The sequence below is a fragment of the Engraulis encrasicolus genome, unplaced genomic scaffold (genome assembly GCF_034702125.1).
Source record: "Engraulis encrasicolus isolate BLACKSEA-1 unplaced genomic scaffold, IST_EnEncr_1.0 scaffold_32_np1212, whole genome shotgun sequence".
NCBI lineage: Eukaryota > Metazoa > Chordata > Actinopteri > Clupeiformes > Engraulidae > Engraulis > Engraulis encrasicolus.
The window spans coordinates 186,857-193,544 of NW_026945621.1; the positions used below are offsets into that span (position 1 = coordinate 186,857).

The 6,688-nt window shown below is 41.1% G+C and overlaps 1 long non-coding RNA gene across 2 annotated transcripts; it reads left to right on the forward strand.

Annotated features, from left to right (window-relative positions):
- Positions 1–307: 307 nt before the first annotated feature.
- LOC134443477 (uncharacterized) lies at positions 308–5,693 on the forward strand. 2 transcript variants are annotated; one of them, XR_010033678.1, is made up of 5 exons: positions 308–731; positions 1,935–2,051; positions 2,430–2,497; positions 4,149–4,258; positions 5,199–5,693. It is a non-coding gene; the product is annotated as an uncharacterized LOC134443477 (long non-coding RNA). The 2 variants fall into 2 exon arrangements; XR_010033677.1 differs by having other exon boundaries at positions 311–731; positions 5,202–5,690.
- The last annotated feature ends 995 nt before the right edge of the window (positions 5,694–6,688 follow it).

Consider the following 6,688-nt stretch of genomic DNA (forward strand, 5'->3'; position numbering starts at 1 on the left):
GCACTTCCTGTTAATTTTCACATGAAAGTTTTGCTTAATTTAAAGTCCCTAAGCGACTATAAATGTTGTGGCTTCCATATATTGATGTAAAAGTGCCCCACGAAGTAATGAACAAAGTTACTCTACATTACTATTTGACCACTCGTTTTTCTATCCTAACAGGGTAGCTATTGTAGCATTGTAAATGATCCAGGGAGAAAGGGGGAAATGTTGTGATTTCAGTCCGCCTTTCTAGTACCTTCACTGGGCAAAATAGGCTTGAATCCGGAGATATTTTGACTGGATATGTTTTATGACACGCGGCATATTCGGAACAGATTTCGACCATTTCCCGACTTTTCAAGAATCCGTGAAAATCTTGGCATATTTTGACTCCGGAATTGTGTTTGGTGAATACGGAGATATTTTGACTGGATACCGTGATGACGTGTGCTGCCAATCGCATTGAATAGAATGTTGGCCCTCCCTCTGCCGTTATGATTATGAAGCTCTGCGCGGCAGCCCGCCGCTTCCTATCTGGATTTCTGTCGTACGTTAGTTGGCAGCATCTTTATCACAGACTTTCCAGAAATCTGTCGCAGACTTGTTAAGCCATCAAAAAACCTTATTTAGTTCTAGCTCTAGGCTATTGGACTATGAGGACTCCGAGACGGTGTCCAAGTGAGATGGCTGGCGAGGTTGTTCGAGGTAATTTCATGATGAGGATGGACCAGACTTTAAGACATTCTGAGGTAAGTTGAAGTAACAGATTAGAGGAACATACGGTGTATTGTCTTAAAGTAGCTCTAGATCAGAATTAAAGCATGCCTGAATATTGTAATGTTTAACTTTCCTAATGTTTTCTGGCTGACCGTATAGCTAACTTGCTAACTAACCAGCGCCTTGTACTGTCCACTAAACAAGGACGGTTATCTTAGCATGTTAGCTAGCCTAGCTTTTTCGGTCTGGTAGGCAGATGTTAACGTTAGCTAGCCTGCCACCACCTAAAAATACTAAACCTTTGGGCAAGTGATACGGTGTCACGAATGAATGTATGCATAGACGTTTTACTGACATTGGATATATGACGTCGGATATCTGCAGGGGCTAGATTTTGAAATTACGACAACATTTGGTAACCTGCTACATTTTAACTAGCTAGGAGGAGACTATTTGGTTACAGATTTGTTTGACATAAAGCTTATTTTCCGTGATATCTAAAAGTTAATGACATCATGGACACTTGTGTCTGAATGTCGCACACAACTAAGTTATCACCTTGTATAGTCTTGAAAGTGTGGCTGTATTGTTCTAATATATGATTTGTCCCCCTTGACAAAGCGAAAAACACACACTCTCAATTGTCTTTCTGTAAGATAAGAGATGGTCACAGCATGTGTCGTTATGAACGGGCAGAGGTAAAGAAGCCCCCTCCGATGTTATTTGACAGAACAGGAGTATGCCCTGTCGTTGCTCTTGTTCCAATGCACACATAGAGCTTGAGACATCTGTGCCAGAAAGAAGAGAACGAGAAATTGTGAATTTAAGAATTTGTTTTGTTATAGGGTAATTGATGACATCGTATGGATGACATGATGCCCATCTAGGACTGTGTGTGTGTGTGTGTGTGTGTGTGTGTGTGTGTGTGTGTGTGTGTGTGTGTGTGTGTGTGAGAGAGAGAGAGAGAGAGAGAGAGAGAGAGAGAGAGAGAGAGAGAGAGAGAGAGAGAGAGAGAGAGAGAGAGAGAGAGAGAGAGAGAGAGAGAGAGAGAGAGAGAGAGAGAGAGAGAGAGAGAGAGAGAGAGAATGTGTAAGACTGATGATGTGTATAAGGCCTCTGCATGTTTTGGTTTTGTATTTGTGTAGGCTATTTATGTAAGCTGATAAACACCTTAATTTTGTTTGGAATTAGGCCTAACATGATAAAAAGTACTTCACTCTATTCTACATCCGCAGCTCCATGAATGTCATGAGACACTCCAGGAGACGGTGGTTGCAATGCATTATCAACACCCCGCAACCCCAACCCTCCAATGGAACCCAGAACCCTCCGGAGTTCCTCAGGACCTGTCGGTAATATATTTGACTGCATGTTTTAAGGGAAAGAAAATGATCTAGACTTTACATGTGCAATTTCCATTTTAACCATCTCAAATAACCCTGAGGTTCTCATCGTCAAACTAGAGAAAACATCAGTAAGGTTCAGGCTGTCTTTTACAGATAAGGTACTTTATTCACTGTATTACTAAGCACTTTATTCATCCTGTGGGAAATTCAAGAAACAATTGTCCACTGTTTGTAACAGTATTTTTTAGCCAATTTGGATTGGAGCCAATTTTGGTCCCCTAGGGGAAAATCTTTCTCTGCATTTATCCCATTTCGGCTAGTGAATCACATTGAAATTTCTTAGCATAACAATATGTGATTGTGTTATCATTTTTTTTTCATCAGGCATGAGTGAGGCGAACACATCGTGCGTTGGAGGAAGAGTTGCAGTGACGACTTGGACCACAGGCCAGGTAAACAGGTTTACTCTGAGCATGTCAGCCCATACTTCTGTGATCAAAGTGCTATTAATAGAGAAAGATGTAATGCAACCAGATGACCATATATATGTTGATGAGTACACTCCTGTTGAAAAAGTAATATTTTGAACAATATTTCAATAAACACACAAGTTATTTCCAAAATGACCATAGAGTAAGTGTAATACAACATCTTTTCAGCTTAGTGCAGAAAAGTAAGGTCAATAGTATAACTTGAATGACATATTTGTCCATTGTTGTGAAATTATGCTGGTGCAAAGGTGAGTACACCCCTATGTTAAACTGTCTATGGAGGGGCCGTGTTGGCCCGAATCTAAACGAATTTGAAAGATTAAAAGGGAGGTCATCGCTGTGCATTTCATCCTTGCCTTACATTGAACTTTTACATTTCGAGTCTGGACCTAGCTAAACAAGATGTATATGAGATTTGAATGAAATCCTATGGAGAGTATCATGATCTGATGATGTTCAGTAGTCACAGTACATGTTAACAAGCATGTTTCTAGTGGTGAAATTCAGCTTCCTACTGCGGACGGCATCGGTACAGGTCCGAAACATTTCGGTCCTACTACCATGCTTGACTTTCAGCATGAGGCACTTTTCTTTCTACAAATCACTTTTTACCACCACACATGCTTGACACCATCTACTGATGCAAAATTGTTTATCATGGTCTCATCAGAGTCAAACAGACTAAGGATATGGGATATGGAACCATGTACTGTGATCTAATGACACCATGATAAACAAATTAGCTTTAGATCAGTGGTTCTCAACCTTTTTTGAGCAAACGCCCCCTTGGACTCATCACAAGCCTCCAAACACCCCCCACCTCCCCCTCCCTAGTATCAGCTGTATCCTTCTCAACAAAGAAAAGTGCCCATGCTTTAAGTCAAGCATGGTAGTGAGAGTTGCACGGTTTGGGGCTGTGTGGATGCCATCAACAGGAGGAAGCTGAATTTCACCAAAAGAAACATGCTTGTCGACATGTACTGTGACTACTGAAGCAGTGATACATACTCTCCACATGATTTCATTCAAATCTCACACACATCTATTTTGGCCTGGTGGGGACTCATAATGTAAAAGTTCAATGTAAGGCAAGGATGAAACACACACAACGATGACCTCCCTTTAAATCCATTTCAATTTCAAGACGTTTCGGGCCAGCACGCCCCTTCTCACACAGTTTAACATAGCATAATTGCACAAAAAAATGGACAAATATGTCATTCAAGTTATACTAGTGACCTTACTTTTCTGCCATAAGATGAAAACATTTTTGTATTACAGTTACTCTATAATCATTTTGGGAACAACTTATGTGTTTTTAAAAATATATATTCACAATGTTACTTTTCAACAGGGGTGTAGTCATTATTGCCGTGCACTGTATATTTGGATCACCATTACACGTTTAGTCATAAAGTAATGAAAACTTGTGTACAGCATTGTATGTTTTCTGTTCAGCTGTAGATTACCTAATAGTGACGAGGTCACCAATGCCATCATCCAGGCTAGTAAGGATTCTGGGTAGAGCTGGGGACCAGAGAGTTTACTCATAACTCATTTATGTGATTATGATGTATAAAAAAGACTAACTCAGTTTCTTTCTGTCTCGCAGAAGCCTGAAATAGATTCTTTGAGAATCTTAAAAGTCAAACAACTGGGCCTTGCGGGGAGGACTGATGACGTGAGAAAAAAAGGAAAAATTTGATGAGCAGACGTGAGCGGGTAGGTAAAACCACAACTACCAACCCCATCCTACAACTGCCATCACTTTCTTTTGTCACTACTTCACTTCAGGGGGCAATTAGCCAATATCCCCTTTCTTTCTTCCGAGTACTATTGTTAGTTTTTAGAATGACCGCATTTGGTACAAGGTATTTGCAAATGGGCAGCCAACACTAAAGGTCTGTTTTGACTCCTCCGTCAGGCCCTACCATGGAGCATATGGCAGGGCACTCGTTTGCAATGCGACCGACCCGGGTTCAATTCCTGGCCTGGGTCCTTTGCCAGCCCTTCCCCATCTCTCTCTCCCAACTTGCTTCCTGTCATCATCTGCACTGTACTGTCATTATGAAGACAATAGTATATTTTTTTAAAAAGACTCCTCCATCAGTTGGGGGACACATACTGTCAGTGGGGGGGCAGTGTGCAGATCGCGAACAATTCAAACTGGGAGAACTATACGTTGATCGCGGCAAGGGGTCTATTCAGCGCTAAAAGGGAGGGCGTGGTGGCTGTTTGGGTACTTGATCTGCCGTTACCCTGCTGACAGTACGTGTCCTCCAACTAAAGGACGAGTCTAAACCAGGCTTAAGGGATGCAAGCATAAGGAAACGTGGGGGGGACCATAGTTTTAAAACACGTGGTTTGGGGGAACCATGGTTTATGGCAAATAGTGTATCAAAGTTAAATAGTAGAACCATGGTTAATTTTTGTAAGGGATATTACTATGACAGCTACTGTACTCCTGTGGATAAACCACAATTGAACTATGCTTGGTTGATCTGCTGGATAATCTTGTGAAAATCCTGCTGTATTATCTCATGTGACCAGTTCTTTGGCATGTTCATGGTAAACAAGCATGAGTGTGGGTTTTGAACTGTACATATTTTTTAATGTTTAACACATTGTTTAAAACTGCCCTATTTTTTTGTTGCTTTTCAAGCAGTGGTGCTGGTGGCGCAGGATGTCCTGGAGGAGGATGACCTCGACTACCTCAAAGGAGCTGATGCTAGCCTTGTGCCTGATGGGGAAACAAGTGCACATTTGTTGTGCTCTGTCTGAGATGGAGAAGTGTGCGCCTTGCTGGCGTACTTCAATTGATGCCTGCAAGCCCAGCCACCGAGTGACCGATAGTGGCCGGTTCTCCCTTCGTGACCCCCCCCCCCCCTTCTGCGGCCGACAAAGCTTGAAATATGATTAAATGTAAATGTAAAATAAGCAATTAAAGAAAGAACATTCAAAACAACAAAATAATTGTCTGTTATAATATGATTTTAGCTGGGATTTAGCAGTAATTTAAAGGTGGCCTAATTGTTGTTTTGCAGTAGATTTGTGTCTATTATATTATGTTGAAAGAAGTATACTGCCTTACAAAGGCAAAGTGCAGTAACCAATTACCGTAGGTTCATTCTGAAAATGTGTTCATTCTGAAAATGATTTTCATGAAGACCTCCTTTATCTTGTGACTAAGAGTTATGGTCAAAATGTGCCCTGTTTTACAAATGTTGCTATGTCAAATTTGCAGTAACTAGGCTACAATATCCAACCTACCAAGTCTTTGAAGGCATTTTTCCCCCTCAGTTTCATTGTTGGCACTGCTGTTTACCTTTTGTAGGGCAGTTTAACCTAACGTCAGCATAAGTAATTTCGGCAACTTTGGCAACATCACAGATGTGGCAACATGCCCGTCACATGTTGGGAAATCCTCAGCTTCCACAATCGTTTCGATCTGAAAGACAATCTCACTCGTGATTAGGATGGTAACCAGGCAAGACTAAGTTGTAATAGGCCTAAGTAATAGAATAGAAAGCTTTTTTTTTGTCATTATACAAAGTATTCTGAGATTTGAGCTTCCCTGCAAGGTGCACAGTCGTTTATAGATGAACATTGTCCAGTAAGTGTGAGTTCATTGTTGTAACAACTTTGGGGAAGAAGCTAAAAACACCTAGCGTGATAAAGGCATGTACATAAATGCCTGTGAAATCAATTTATTGCCTGGTCGTGGGAGGTATGGGTCGTCCCATGCCTCACAGATCCGGAGATATACAACTACAAGAATGGAACACATCCGTGAGAGTATCTGCATCAAATACGTGAAGCACGTGCCATATCAGGTGAGAAAACGGCATCCGGATTTGTCTCATGTCGAAACTGTCCCATTCCGAGATTCGGATATGCTCCATATATGAAAATTGGCACCAGCGTATCAGTACCGTATCTATCAATATATCTCCGTATATTGGAAATATCCAGAAATATCTTCATACAAACATCCCCGGAAACAGAGCCTTTTTGCCCAGTGCTTGCTTTTAAAGGGGAGGTTTGATATAGGTCTGTAGTTGTTTAAAGAATTCTGATCTAAATTTGTCTTTTTTAGGAGTGGCTTTACCATGGCTGTTTTGAATGAGCTTGGAAAAATGCCTGTAAGCATAG